At 37.5% G+C, this 16,590-nt stretch overlaps 1 protein-coding gene across 6 annotated transcripts in view; it reads left to right on the top strand.

The window, feature by feature from the left end:
• The window catches only part of ERBB4 (erb-b2 receptor tyrosine kinase 4), a 1,290,018-nt gene that overhangs the window by 54,176 nt on the left and 1,219,252 nt on the right, over positions 1-16,590 (top strand). The gene's annotated exons all lie outside the window — the stretch shown is intronic.

Raw genomic sequence — 16,590 nt, 5'->3', positions numbered from 1 at the left:
CACTCCAGTGTTCTTGCCTGGAGAATCCCAGGGACGGGGGAGCCTGGTGGGCCGCCGTCTATGGGGTTGCACAGAGTCGGACATGACTGAAGCAACTTAGCCGCAGCAGCAGCATATCTAATAATGATTCCTTTAAACTTGCTAATGCCTTTTTTCTTTAGCTTTCATTTCAGTTCAGTCCAGTCACTTAGTCGTGTCCGACTCTCTGCGACCCCTTGAATCGCAGCACGCCAGGCCTCCCTGTCCATCACCAACTCCCGGAGTTCACTCAGACTCACGTCCATTGAGTCAGTGATGCCATCCAGCCATCTCATTCTCTGTCATCCCCTTCTCCTCCTGCCCCCAATCCCTCCCAGCATCAGAGTCTTTTCCAATGAGTCAACTCTTCGCATGAGGTGGCCAAAGTACTGGAGTTTCAGCTTTAGCATCATTCCTTCCAAAGAAATTCCTGGGCTGATCTCCTTCAGAATGGACTGGTTGGATCTCCTTGCAGTCCAAGGGACTCTCAAGAGTCTTCTCCAACACCACAGTTCAAAAGCATCAATTCTTCGGTGCTCAGCCTTCTTCACAGTCCAACTCTCACATCCATACGTGACCACAGGAAAAACCATAGCCTTGACTAGATGGACCTTTGTTGGCAAAGTAATGTCTCTGCTTTTGAATATGCTATCTAGGTTGGACGTAACTTTTCTTCCAAGGAGTAAGCATCTTTTAATTTCATGGCTGTAGTCACCATCTGCAGTGATTTTGGAGCCTCCAAAAATAAAGTCTGACACTGTTTCCACTGTTTTGATTGAACCATATGGGGTGTGAGTTGACATTCATCAGTTACCTAGCATAGAAACTCAGTTTTTCTTTGGGGATCATCTGAAGAAAGATGGATGATAATATCTGGCCATCCATCATGGTTTATTTCCAAAGTAGGATTTATTTCCTTTCTGTCCTTGACCTCTGTATGACCAGTCAAATACTAATGATACAAATGGAAGATTCAGTAGAGATTTTGAAGATATTTGTAATCATTTCAAGAGTTCAGAATGAGGTAATGAGTGTTCACAAGTTAGTGTCCAGTGGCCACTGTGATCATGGGGGAATTATAAGCAGAGTATCTCTGGGGTAGGAATTTATCTGGGGTGTACCTTCTCTGGTTCTTGTTAGAGCTTGGTTCTCCAAAATTACCATTGATTCAGTGAGTTATGTGGTAAAATTCCAATAAATTCTTGTTTGTCCAAGTTAACTAAAGTCAACTTTAGTTGACAAAGTTCTGTCCTTTTAAACCAAATTCTGATTGTGAGTTTGATAGGATCCTTTGAAAGATAATGTCTATAACTTATTTCTGTAAACCATCAACTGTTCCTGAGCATGAGTAAAGAGGTGGCCAGACTAGATTTGTGATTTAGAAAATCTCTGGGACAACAATGTGGGTGATGGATTGTAGGTGTCAAAGCTGGAGAGATGAGTATAATTAAAAGGCTATTGTTAGTTTTCAAGTGGGAGAGAATAAAGACCTGAACTCACAAATGACACTGTGAAATAGGAATTCACAACCTTTAGGGATTATTTCAGTAGTAAGGAGTGAGAAGGTAGAAAGACACATTCGAGGTGTCCTATTTGGATGGCTTTTAACATAGAGACAAAAAAAAGAGAGAGAGAGAGAGAGATCCCAGGGAGGAGGCTGAGTAAACAGTGAAAACAAGTAAAAGGAAAAGCAAGACTGAGTGGTATTTTACAAGCCAAGAGAGGAGAGAGTTTCATGAAAAACAGAAAATTTCAAAGTGTCAAATAACAGAGTTGTTGAAGAGAATTACAATTAGAAATTAACCATAGGATTCGGCAGGTTGGAGGTTATCAGTGAACTGAGAGCAGTGCAGGTGAAATGGTAGGGTTGGAGCCACTTTACAGAAGACTGATGTGGAGGTAAGCAACTTGACAAGTGCAGGTTTTGTGTTGTTACTTTTCTGATGAGCTTGACCAAGAGAGTAAAAAGGGAGCGGTGCGATTAATAAAGTCATCGCTTAGAAACACACTTAGAAAACCCAAGGAAGGGTTACTTACTTTTTAGTAACCTAGAAAGGAAGCTAGAAAGTAAGTTGGAACAAAGTCATGCTTTGAAACAAATAATTTTTTGTATCATGCGTATAGTTTCCTCATTAGTGAAACTGGAATTACAGTAACTACATCACGTGGGATCTTGGAGATAGAGATATTATTGTAGGCTAAGCTTGGATTGTACTTTTTTGATGTCAGTCTCCTATGCTGTCATGGTAATTGACCTGTGTTGTTTCTCTAGTTCCTTTTCTAAACTCTAATCTCTTTGATGCCGTGTAGTATGGATTATATTCAAGGTTGCATTCCCAGCTTTTGGAATGTTTCTCCTACATATAGATTCTCAATATACCTTAGTTCGATTTTATTTTGTTTTTATTTTGAGAATGTCACCATTTTTTTAAAGTCTTTATTGAATTTGTTACCATATTGTTTCTGTTTTATGCTGTGGCTTTTTGGCCATAAGACCTGTGAGATCTTAGCTCCCCAACCAGGGATTGAACTTACACTCTCTGCTTTGGAAGACGAAGTCTTAACTATTGGACGAGCAGGGAAGTCTCTACCTTTGTTGAATAAAGCAAATAAATGCCTAAGCCAGTGGAAATGTAGTAAATATTAATTTCTTCTTCTCTAAAGTGTTTTGGCACCTTATCCACTGACTCCAAGATGGGAAACACATGTATACCTGTGGCAGATTCATTTTGATACTTGGCAAAACTAATACAATTATGTAAAGTTTAAAAATAAAATAAAATTTTAAAAAAAAGTAAAAAAAAACCAAAAAAACATTAGTTTTTATCGCCTCACTTCTGCATTTTAAATTTTCTTTCTGTAGGAAAAAAGTTTGCTAAAGTTAATTATAGATTCTGATAAGGATTTTGAAGTCTTTTCCCTTGAGATAAAACATGGAAGTTATTTTTTGTTTGTTATAACTTTAAGGCAAACAAAAGTGGAAGAAGATACGTGTTGTATAGAAATATGACAATATATAATTAGGACATGGTTTATATGACTGAATTATAGCCTTAAACAGAATGTTTAATGCTGTGATACTTTTGCTTTCCTCTCCTCAAAGCAAATCAAGTATTTCTGTCACAACACTTTATCATTGTAGAATCAAAAAATTATAAGACATATCAAGAGATCATCTAATTTAGTAATTGCCTCCAGTCTCATACTGTTTTAAAAAAATGAGATTTTGTAAATATGAATAATAGCAAAAACTTTAAAAGTAAAAAATTGTAAGAAGCCAAAGTGGGGGTTGTCTCCTCGTTCTAGTACTGTTTTATTATTATTTTTTAATGTATTTTTTTAATAGAGGGATAATTGGTTTACAATATTGTATTGGTTTCTTCCATCCATCAACATGAATCAGCCATAGGTATACAGATACCTCCCTCTTGAGCCTCTCTCCCACGTCCCAGGCCATCCTAGCCCTCTAGATTGCTGCTTTAAATTCTAATGGTTTTTAAAGTTATTTTTAATATAGTATAACCTAAAAGCTAGTTGTAAGTTCATTATGTTACATCTTTATTTCCAACTGTAAAACTAAAAACTAAAATGAATCAATACAAAAATAATAAAACCAATAAAATTTTAGATTAACATTACCTTAAAGCAGCAGTATTATTTTTCTGAAACCAAGTCAGTGCTCACAGTGTGACTGTGATCCAAACTCTCATAGGCACAGAATGTTGGCAGTTCATGGTATTTGTGTTTCAGTCTTCCCAAGGAAGACTCAGTTCTCCTCCTACCTTCTCCATCCAAAATGCTACCTGTATTTCATAATGCTCACCTTCGTCATTGCACTTTACTTGGTGTTCATTCATCCATGTCTTAAATCCCCCAGTTTTCTTTTCTCATTAGTCCAGTACAGTAAATCAAGTTCTACGTGGTGGCAATGGGGACTGCAAATTCAGTCCCTGAATTGTGAGACAAGATGTGTCATTTGGGTTTTGACTCTTCAAAGTTGTCATTGTGATGTTCTTATTTATCATTCAGATTATCTTGAACACTAAGTAAAACACCACAAGTGAATCGTATTGGAAACCCACTGAGCCTCTTGTTGGAGGGATCTTGATTGTATAATATATTGGGTAACCTGTATAATATCCATGGTGATCATAAGGCTATTTTAGTTTTAATAAAAAGCTTAAAATTTATCTCCATTTTTACTGAATGGCTATCCACGCCAGTAGTCTTGCCTGGAGAATTCCATGGACAGAGGAGTCTGGTGGGTTACTGTCCAAGGAGTCGCAAAGAGTCGGACTCAACTGAGCAACTAACATTTGGACTTCCCTGGTGGCTCAGACAGAAAAGAATCTGCCTGCCAATGCAGGAGACCTGGGTTCAATGCCTGGGTTGGGAAGACCCCTAGAGAATGGAAAGACAACCTACTCTAGTATTCTTGGCAGGAGAATTTCATGGACAGAGGAGCCTGATGGGCTACGACTGAGTGATTACCACTTAGTTACTTTAATGTTCTTAAGAACTTATTTTCATTTTTGCTCCTCCTTTATTTTATTAGCATTTTTTCTATTCTGCTTTCCCACCATTCCATTATGCTTCCACACTACTAAACTGCATTTTTAAGGGGCAGTGTTGCTTGAGTAGTATGATTACTGGACTGTTACTGCACATTGTGTGATTTTAAAAGAAAACCTGTTTTATATTTTTATAACATTTATTTACTTTTAAATAACACCATGATATTCCTGATATATTCATATTGTAGTTCTTGAAGTCCCTGTGTTGTCTTTACTTACTCCTCTCCCATCCAGTTCTTATATTCTTTTTCTGAATATTTCATTTTTATAATTCATTCAATAGGTATTCAGTTTTTTCTTGTGTGCTAAGCACAAAGGAGACATTAGTTTTGATATAAATCTATGCCATCCTAGAGTTTACAGTTCTGGTTAGGAATGCAGACAAGTAAAACTAGGTATATTTTATTTATCCTACCAAGGCATGGTGCTGCAGAACAGAGACTCACTTTAGCTCTGCAAGTAACTCGAGATGGAAGCTCTTAGACTAGGAGGGGTAGAATTGGAATGGATAGAATTGAAGAAAGAGCTATCAAAATAGAAGAGTTTTTAGAACTTCAATGTCTGACATTACCAAAATGCCCTCTACCTCCTGTTTCTGCTACTTTCTGGCTCACCTTCCTTCTCCCAGGCTTTTCCATTAATGAAATACCAACTTTATAGCATCCCTGTTTGCTCTAGGAGAAAAAGATTAGAGAATGACTTTCAATGGCTGCATTTAGGTGACAAGTTCATCTTTGGGATAGTCACTATGACCAGAGAGAGGGGACACCTGTGATTACTTGGTCCAGCTTAGTTACATTTTGGAAGTTGTGGATGGGGAAAGCTAGAGGCTACCATACCATTCTGGGCAGCAGAGGCAGCAGGTGAAAGAAACAGAAACTGGAAAGAGTTAAAGTGGAGTGTTAGAGACAGGATAGGGTTTAGTATGACCAAAGTGCATAAGGTGTATATAATAGAATGTGTGATGTAAGAAATAGACAGAGATGATGGGAATGGTAAAGCAGCTTAAATCTTGAAGAGCTGTTGAAGCAATACCAGCACAATTTTATTTTGTCCTCTAGGTGGAGACACTGAAAGTTTTTTAATTCAAATAATTTTTATTATATGTGCTATACTATTAAAGTGATCTTCCCTGAAAATCCAGGAAAGAACAGATGAGAAGCTGAAAAAAATAGCAACAAAAAATAAATTCCCCTCATTAAACACTTTGTAACTTCAAAACATCAATGCTTTTTGACAATCATACATTTATCTTACAATGAATAGTATATCTTTTATAGACTATTATGCATATGGATATATAACTCATACAAAGATGAGAGAAAATGCTAGAAACTAGGATCATGCAAGAAGAAAATGTACCTTTTTTTGTGTGTGTACCTAACATTCACAAGCAAATCAAGCTTTTGAGTTTGATTTGTAAGACATGCTGACATTTCAAGACGATTCTACTCTTGTACCCTTATTTGAGTGAAATAAATATATTACAGAAGATTTCAAGTGACAAAGCACTACTGAGATTTAGGACACTGAGTTTTGTGTTTCAGTTTTTTTTAATTGAAATATAGCACACATACAGAAAAATACACAAATAGTGTGTGGATTGACACATTACTACTGTAGAAGTGACTAAAATGTTTAAGAAGCAAGATTAGATTCTGTGCTTTTGAAATTAATAGCAGAAATAGCAAGAGACCAGAGAGTTTTTCAGGATTCCAGGGAGAGGAGAAGGTCTTTCTAAACTAGAGTCTAAATTAGGAGAGTTGTTGTTGTTCAGTCACTAAATTGTGTCCGACTCTTTGTCACTCCATGTACTGCAGCACTCCGGGCATCCTATCCTTCACTGTCTTCCTGAGTTTGCTCATACTCATGTCCATTGAGTTGGTGATGCCATCCAACCATCACATCCTTTGCTGCCCCCATCTCCTTTTGCCTTCAATCTTTCCCAACATAAGGATATTTTCTAGTGATTTGGCTCTTCACATCAGGTGACCAAAGTTTTGGAGCTTCAGCTTCAAATTAGAACAGTATCTTTAGACAAAGAGGAGGGGAAGCATTTATTCTCTGTGTGTGCATGTGTGCATGCTAAGTAGCGTCAGTCGTATCCAACTCTTTGTGACTCTGTGGACTGTAGCCTGCAGACCCCTCTGTCCATGGGATTCTCCAGGCAAGAATATGGGTGTGGGTTGCCATTTTTTTCTGCAGGGAATCTTCCTGGATCAGGGATTGAACCCATGTCTCTCATGTCTCCTTCATTGGCAGCCAGATTCTTTACCACTACCTGGGAAGCCCACATTTAGTCCCTGAACTATAGATAATTTTCTATGGAGAAATGTGAAAATTGGCTATTGGACCTGAAACCATTTTGGTTAATAGCTTGCTCTTCTAGATGCAAGTTCATAAATTTATGATATCGTGTCTTTAGTACTCCTAACTTTTTAAAAAACTTAGGGTAAGAAACAAGTCCTAGCATTAGGAAAACACACTCAGAAGAATCTTTCTCAAGATAAAACAAAATTTCTAATACAAAAAATTTGTGAGGTTAATCTGATGGATGTAGGTTTACCTCTAAAATATAATCAAGAGTCTTTACAAATCCTGAATGTTAATTTCTTAATTACCTTTTTAATTTTCTTCCTGTAAAAATTATGAGCACTGAGAACATCATGTCAGTCATCTGTTCCAGTTAATTTCACAGGAAGATGGGGATAGAAACTCAGCAGATGGTGCAACCTTTGCTCTGAGAGTAGTGTGGGTTAAGTAGTCACTCTGTGGGTTCCTGTCTTTTTGTTTTAAACTCACAGAGAGCAATGGGATGATTAGTCCCTGGCCACTCACCCTGTCCTACTTCTCTCATTGTAAGGCAGAATGGTATAGTGGCATGAATATTAGACGAGGGAATAGTAGTAAATGTTCATTTCAGTACCTGTCTGATTCTAACTATCTGATCTTAATCAAGTTTTTAAGTTCTCAAAAAACATCAAGGAAGTTGAGTTAAAAGCTTTACTTCCCTCTAGCTACAGATATATTGCTGAACCTCTAAGGTTTATTTGCCTTGTGTGATTCCCTAAAACATTATAAATCTTTTGCATTTTTTCATCTTTAATAAAATTTATCTCAGGATGTTGGTAAGAATTCAAAGAGATTAAGGATTTTTAAGTAATCTAATTCTTAAATGCTACCCAAATTAATGGAAGTTATCATTGACAGTTACACTACATTCCACCTTACTCTAAACCCTTCCTCATATTCTCTCACTCACTGAAGAAGTATTCCTTTTCCTAAGAAGATCCAGCTATTGATTTATTTCTGCAGACCTTAACACATTCAGTCAGAAGGCTTGGTGGGATTTTCAGTTTGCTTGTTTTTGGTTTTTATGTTTAAACTTTGCTCAGGCAACATACAACCATTTCCAAGCAAAACACATCGTATTCACCAACATGTTTATGAATTGAAATCCTGCAGTAGTCAGTGTCAACAGAGTTTAAAATGAACTCTGAATGTTCAGAGAACTGTGCCTAAACTTAAAGAGAGTAAATCTCCAGATGGTTTATTGAGAAGTATGATGTGCACTATTTCCTTATTAAGTTTGCATTTTGGGTACACAAGGCTTAATTGATGTTTACCATGCCCAGACTTGTGTAGAGAAGACTTACAAGCCAATAACTAAATATCTAAATGTAATTTGCCAGTGCTTAGCGCTTTTAAGCATATCTGGGTCTGGAAAATGTTTGATGAAAATGTTATTTTTCTAGCTTTCCTTACATACTTCATAGCTCTGCAGCAGGGGACAGTGATTGTGTGGGAGCCTCATGTTTGGAAAACATTGTTGTGAATACTTTCTTTCATGGCATACTGCTAGAGTAATTTTCCAAAAGACATGGGGAGAAAATGGGTATTGAATTTCTTCTAGATATCACATATTATCTCTTTTGATCTTGCTACAGCTTTGTACAGTATATTGCCATTTTAGAACTGAAAACATTGGGGCTCAAAAGGATAAGTTTCCCATTGATCACATGCTTGATGGAGGAACTAGAATTTGATTCAAAGGCCAGTGCAACCTGTTAGAGTTTCTGTTTTGTCCTTTTTAGGACAAAATTTTTCTATCTAGAACCTCTATACTTGGATTAAATGGTATCCTTCTTCCCTTGTGTTTTCTGTGTTAGAGTTCATAATTTGTATGGTATAAAATTTGTTTTTATTATTTTTTAAAATAGTTTTTATTGTCAAATAATGAACAGTTTGTAACTTTGGATGATGTTTTATGTTAATTATCAAAATGTGCTTTCAGAAATAATTTATACATTTGTTTGTATACATACAAGTGCTTGTGTGATATCTGTAATTTGAGATATAAGTAACTTACACTCATAACCTATACGTTATCTTATATATAATTTATAGGTCTAATTTGTATGTAATATAATATCAATATAGAAGTTATGATATAGCACACATAATGTACGTATATGCATGTATACATGTAATCCAAAATTAGACAAGGTTTCAGAATAGATATTTAAAGTGACTTCACATCAGGATATTAAATTTTGCTCAAAATATACTTTTCTTAAAACCTCAAAAATTGAGAAGGCAGTTTACAGTTAGGTAAATTCAAAAGCTACTTTAGGAACCTTGGCTACACGTGTATTTTTTTTTTTTTTTTTGAGTAAATAGTACATTGTTATTAGTTGCTAACTGCATAATCATAAGATTAGTAGTGTGAAGTCATTTCTTTTTAAGGCTCCCAAATAAACTTAAATGTATAATCAAATCCAGCAGTAAAACTAGCAACAACATAATTTTAAGATACTCAAGGCATATGCCATGACTGTACAGTACGTCCTTGATGCCAGCAGCACATATGGCGTGCTTGCCTGCTTCTCTGTGGTGCTGTCTCCCTGTTGTTGGCACAGCAATAGCACTCCACAGTGCAATTTACAGACACGGTATTTCCATACATACTCCATGACAAACACATATTATACCACAAGGTACTGTCTTTAAATGGTTGAGATAAGAAGAGTTATTTCAAGTTTCGTAGAGAACATTATCCAGTTATCTTTAAAGATTTCTCATTTCTCTTTAAACAAAATTGAAACTCTCTGCTTTGTCTGAGAAAGCATGCATGAACTAATGCCATCTTATCTTTCTTTTCGCTTGCTATTCTTCCCTACACTCCGGCCACACTGGCCACATTTTGCTACCTCCAATATGCTATATTTTTTATATATTGTGCCTTCTCAGTAAAATGCACTTGATAGTATGCCTATATTAATAAAGTCTAATTTTACAAGCATTAGGAAGCTTTGCTTTACATAGATATTCAATAACATGTTACATTTGATTGAATAGATGAAACACATTGTTTTTCCTAATTCATTAGAAGGTATTTTAAATGTGTTATCTTCCTTTGATGTCCATTTGCCTAAAGGCAGAGTTGAAAATAAGGTCTTCGCCTAAGTAATAATGGAACACCAGAAAAGTTTTTTTAAAAAGTAAGCATTTAATAATTCTTTGATTTAATTGAGAAGGCCTCAAATGCATAAATACCTTTATAAGTTTTCTTTGCTTCTAAACATGGCAGAAAAAAAAAAAAAAACAGAACTATCGTAAATGCAGGAAGTATCTTTTTGTAACACGTGAAGTTTCTGTGGAGATTTGCTGTGTCCGACTGTGACCTACTAGACAGAAATCATTATAAAAGTCCTCTGTTAAAGTCACATTCATTTTCATCAAAATCTCTGTGTGTTCTACTGCCAGTCTTTTACCATTTCTAGAGCTTATGGTGTCCACCAAACATATTGGAGATATTTTGAAATATATGTTCTGTCGTCACCGTATCACTTTTATGAAAGCTTCCATTTGGAGCGACCAGGCAGAGGCAGAATTGTAGTGGTTTTAAATTGAGGTTTCTTTTCTAGTTCAGACTCTACCTTAGACTCAACCCTATACTTCCTAATATTGTAGACCTTAGGTAGGTTTCCTTGGGGTTTCTCAGGTGGCTCAGTGGCAAAAAATCCACCTGCCAATGCAGGAGACACAGGAGATGTGGGTTTGATCCCTGGGTCCTCCCCTGGAGGAGGAAATGGCAACCCACTCCAGAATCCTTGCCTGGAAAATCCCATGGACAGAGGAGCCTGGTGGGCTACAGTCCATGGGGTCGCGAAAAGTCGAACATGACTGAACATGGATGACTTTCACAGGCAAGTTTCCTTGTCACTGAAATAGAAGTATTGATAGAACCTTTAACATAAGGGAAACTTAAGTATTAAATAAGTTAATGACTATTAAGTAAAGTACTTGGTCAGTAAATACTCAATGTCAGATACTTTTGTTTTCATAAAAAGTTGCTTTTCTTAAATTGCAACCTCAGAATTCCTCCTGGGGAGAAAAGGAGCTATCTTTTGGAATATGGTTTAACTGGCATGTGTAATGGAATGGAGGGTGGGGTATGATTCTCTGGTCATAGTCTAGATGAAGCCATGGTAAGAGAAAGAAATAGCTCTGAGAGATTTACAAGGATCTGGGAGCTTTGTGGAGAGAATCAGGGGAGTAAAATAGAATCTAGTAACATGGCAGAAAGGTGCGGCTTGAGAATATAATGGGAGAATTTTGATTTTTATGATAAGAATGGCTAAGGGACTTAAAAAAAAAAGGAATGCCTGGTATTTAAGTTTTTATTGTAAGGCTGCACTCTTATAAGGTCACACTTTGAATAAAGTTGGCCATTCCAACACTCTTGAATGTGTGGCACTTTGAGGAGTAAGGGAATTGGGGTGGTGCTCAGATAGGCAATCATGATACAAAATGAACAACAATGCTAAAGGTGAAATTTAGGGTTGATATATAAAATATGGCAGAAATGGGAACCCCAAACTAGGGATGAAGAGATGACAGTAGGTCACCATTCCTACTGACAAATTAATCTTTGGAAGTTTAGGGAGAGATGTCGGTTTCTGTTAATATTTAAGATGAAAGTGTATTTAGCTAACTTTTACTTAATTCTTAGAAAACTGATAACCCAGTCCAGTTGGAGTTCTTGGTGGCATTCAGTTTATGACATTATTAATATGGAACATGGTGGTGTTGGGGAAAATGTAAGGATGGTACATGCAGAATGGTCAGGCTTGACTGGTACTTCTAGGCTTCAGGGCACTAGGCACCTGGAACTTTCAGGGCAATAGGATCCTAGGGCTCTCAGGAATAAAGAAGCCAGTTTCTCTGCTTATTCCCCCTTCCCCAGCTCTCCTGATATGTCTGTCTTTTTCTCTGTATTTGTTTTTACCTATATTGCTACCATTTAACTACTCTTATTCATTTACATTTTATATTTATTCATAACTATTGATTGCACTTATATGTGAAACTCACTGCATGTTTTCAGCTTCTTTATCTACTCATCCCAATGGAATATCCTAGTTCAAGAGAGAATCTGATTGCACTAACTCATTTCCAAGTCATGCCTGTGAATGGACATCCTTGTATCTGAATTCAACCTGGAGCAAAAATGACTGAGAACAAACTGGTGTCAGAAAATGTGTCTGGTACAAACTCTAGAAATAATCTTACATTTTCAAGACATTAATTTTCCCCTACTGAATCACTTTAAACATTCTGAAAATGGGGTACATTGACCTGTGTTTGGACTGAAGTTTTGGGACCTATGGGATATTTCAGAATAGGGAATCAAACTCAAGTGTGTTGATTGCATTCCATCATTCTCCCTGGAAGTTAGTTCCTTGGTTGACACTTTCTAATAAGGAATACCCTTGTAAAGACGAAACAAATGACACACCCTAGTAAGATTATTCCTAGGATGAACGCTAGAAATAAGCAGGTGAACATCTGGACACTTCCCAGTTCTTTCTTTTCATGTCTTGCAAGGGAGACGCCAGAGAATCATTATCTGTTTCCTGTCCTCAAAACAGATCCCCCTTATTGAAAAACTGAGTGACAAGCAATCTGGCCTATCCATATGACCATATTGTTTTCATCCCCTAATTAGCCTAGTCCTCGCTGTGTTGATGAGGAAACAGATGCATGAAGCAGCAAATTACCTTCATCTCTGCTCGGAACAACAACAACAAAAAGACACAGCACTAAATTGTCTCATTTGAACTTGTGCAGTTCAAATGCAGTAAAGTGGAAATATTCAAGAAGGGAATGTGGTTTTTAAAAACATGTTTTCTTTTCATTTAAAAGTCATCACAGAAGAGGGATTTGAACTATAGGAAAACGGCAACTTTAGTTGGAAATGCTGCTACTGCTACTGCTAAGTCGCTTCAGTCGTGCGACCCCATAGATGGCAGCCCACCAGGCTACCCCGTCCCCGGGATTCTCCAGGCAAGAACACTGGAGTGGGTTGCCATTTCCTTCTCCAATGCGTGAAAGTGAAAAGTGAAAGTGAAGTCGTTCAGTTGTCTCCGACTCTTAGTGACCCCATGGACTGCAGCCCACCAGGCTCCTCCATCCATGGGGTTTTCCAGGCAAGAGTCCTGGAGTGGGGTGCCAAATGATTACTCCTTATTAAAAGACTGATAGCCAGTTGGTTCATTAATTGACATGTGGATAAATAGAGATAAATGTAATGTTTGTGTTCCTGAGGGCATGCTGCATGTTTATCTTCCATGCCTCATTCTCGTCAAATTAATTGTAACGGCTCCTTTTGGATTCTTTACCTGATTACTTTGGAGGTGTAATTTTGTATCCCTGTCAAAGTGGCAGAAGTATAGGGAGGAAAAGTGTAGGGGGCAGCTAATGGGAACCAAATTGCCTGAGAGACAGTCTTTCAGCTCAGGTTTTTGACTTCCAGTTAGAACTCTGTAATGCTCTGTTATGCTATGTTATTCATATCTCTGTCATTTCCAGATTCAGAGTTTTGAGGGGTTATCATCATTCGTTAAGGTTTATTGGATACTTGTAAGTTGACAAACATTATATTTTTGTACATAGATCATCTCATTCAATCTTTATAATTACACTATAACAGGTACCATTGCTGCACCATATTTATAGGTGAGGAAACTGAGGATTAGAGATGTAGAACATAGAAACCCACATTCCCAAAGCCATCCTAAAAATGCAAGCAGAAGCAGACAAATAGTTGGTTAAATAGGACCCTCACAATTGAGTCTAGACTTCTCAAGTGGTGTCATCTTTAGGCTTTGTTTCACGAAGAAGTTATTCTCGGAGAGTTGTCTTACGCACATGTGGCAGTCTTCAAGGGATGTACACAAAATAATGTTTAAAGCTCTCTGGGTCTGAGGTAGGAAAATATTTTTTATGGTTTCTAGTTGTATATTTCTAAAACTTGCTAATTTGTGTTAATGCATTTGTGAGGAAAGTCGTGTTTATTCTTAAAATTGTGGGCTTCCTGCATTATTTTCCTCAAATTCTCAGATGTTCAGTAGGGTCTTTAGGGAAGAACTCAGACGTGCAAAGCCACATATACCTAGCAGAATGCTTCTTAGAAATCTTTAGAGACATCTGTCATACTTGCAGGATAATGGAGTGAAATTTGAAGAACTGTGAGTCAGGCTAGCCAGCATAAAGTATTGTTTTAAAGAGGGCAGAATAGAATGAAAATAATAATATTTATTTTCAGGGTACATATATTTTAGAGTCTTCGAAGTTTCCATGCCATGTGTCTACAAAGTATTACTATCCAATATTAATTTGACAAATTAGTTTTGGGGGCCCACCATCTCCCAGGTATATTGGAGATAGAATGTGAAAAAGATTAGACATGATTCCTGACTCAAAGTGTTCAGTCTTGGAAGGAGATGAATTTTATTAATTTATTTCACTGGAAGTTGTAAACTATAAGCTTCTAGTGCTAAAAAAGAAAAGTACAAACAGTATAGTGATGTGTGTATAGGGGGGTTGGCTTATTTTAATGTATGGGGCCAAGTAATTTTTCCCAACCTTATTAATGAAGTAGTATCTGAGCTGAAATCTGGAGGATGCAGACAAAGAATAATTGTTGTAGGTCCACAATCTGATTTTTATCTTTATAGATCCTTCCAGCTTCAGTGCAGAGAATGCATTGGAAGAAGTCAAGAGAACCTGTTAAAATAGTTCAGGCCAGAGACGAACCATATCTGACTGAGTAGGAGTGAAGAAGGAACTAGGGAGAAGTGGGTAGATTCAAAATTGATAATATAAGTCACTATTTTTATTTGATAGTTTTTTTGTTTTGAAAACACTAATTCATGAGACCAAAAAAAAAGTAGGGTTTTCCTATGCCTCTTTTCATTTTCTAGTCATTCATACAATAAAACTTGATTGTGTGTTTTCTGTGTGTTATTGACTATGTGAGTTGCAGAGTAATTCCTACTTCCTTGCTATGAGCTCAGAGAAGAAAAGAACAGGTAATAATACAGTCTAGTAACTGAAATAATTGAGTTATTATGGGAGAGCTTAACCTATCTTAATTGTGCAGCAAAGGCTTGTTTGAGGAGGTGGCACTAGGAATGAGTATTTGAGGATTTGAGATGTTCTCAACAGAGGAAAAATGAGAACAAAGACAAGAAATGAGAAATTTCATGGTACATTTAGAGGCTATCACACAGATTTTACAGAGGATAAAGAACACGGGAGGCAGAACTGGCTACATAATTTGCAGGTCCCAGTGCAAGAAAATATGCCAGCAAATTTGGAAAACTCAGCAGTGGCCACAGGACTGGAAAAGGTCAGTTTTCATTCCAGTCCCAAAGAAAGGCAATGCCAAAGAATGCTCAAACTACCGCACAATTGCATCTCACATGCTAGTAAAGTAATGCTCAAAATTCTCTAAGCCAGGCTTCAGCAATACGTGAACCATGAACTTCCAGATGTTCAAGTTGGTTTTAGAAAAGGCAGAGGACCAGAGATCAAATTGCCAACATCCACTGGATCATGGAAAAAGCAAGAGAGTTCCAGAAAAACATCTATTTCTGTGTTATTGACTATGCCAAAGCCTTTGACTGTGTGGATCACAATAAACTGTGGAAAATTCTGAAAGAGATGGGAATATCAGACCACCTGACCTGCCTCTTGAGAAACCTGAATGCTGGTCAGGAAGTAACAGTTAGAACTGGAGATGGAACAACAGAGTGGTTCCAAATAGAAAAAGGAGTATGTCAAGGCTGTGTATTGTCACCCTGCTTATTTAACTTATATGCAGAGTACATCATGAGAAACGCTGGGCTGGAAGAAGCACAAGCTGGAATCAAGATTGCCAGGAGAAATATCAATAACCTCAGATATGCAGATGACACCACCCTTATGGCAGAAAGTGAAGAGGAACTAAAAAGCCTCCTGAAGAAAGTAAAAGAGGAGAGTGAAAAGGTTGGCTTAAAGCTCAACATTCTGAAAACGAAGATCATGGCATGCGGTCCCATCACTTCATGGGAAATAGATGGGGAAACAGTGTCAGACTTTATTTTGGGGGGCTCCAAAATCACTGCAGATGGTGACTGCAGCCATGAAATTAAAAGAGGCTTACTCCTTGGAAGGAAAGTTATGACCAACGTAGATAGCGTATTCAAAAGCAGAGACATTACTTTGCCAACAAAGGTTCGTCTAGTCAGGGCTGTGGTTTTTCCAGTGGTCATGTATGGATGTGAGAGTTGGACTGTAAAGAAAGCTGAGTGCCGAAGAATTATGCTTTTGAACTGTGGTGTTGGAGAAGACTCTTGAGAGTCCCTTGGACTGCAAGGAGATCCAACCAGTCCATTCTGAAGGAGATCAGCCCTGGGATTTCTTTGGAAGGAATGATGCTAAAGCTGAAACTCCAGTACTTTGGCCACCTCATGCAAAGAGTTGGCTCATTGGAAAAGACTCTGAATATGGGAGGGATTGGGGGCAGGAGGGAAAGGGGACGACAGGATGAGATGGCTGGATGGCATCACTAACTCGATGGATGTGAGTTTGAGTGAACTCCTGGAGTTGGTGAGGGACAGGGAGGCCTGGCGTGCTGCGATTCATGGGGTCGCAAAGAGTCAGACATGAC

This window comes from Bos taurus, chromosome 2 (genome assembly GCF_002263795.3).
Source record: "Bos taurus isolate L1 Dominette 01449 registration number 42190680 breed Hereford chromosome 2, ARS-UCD2.0, whole genome shotgun sequence".
NCBI classification, from domain to species: domain Eukaryota; kingdom Metazoa; phylum Chordata; class Mammalia; order Artiodactyla; family Bovidae; genus Bos; species Bos taurus.
This window is presented reverse-complemented; position numbering and strand designations above follow the sequence as displayed.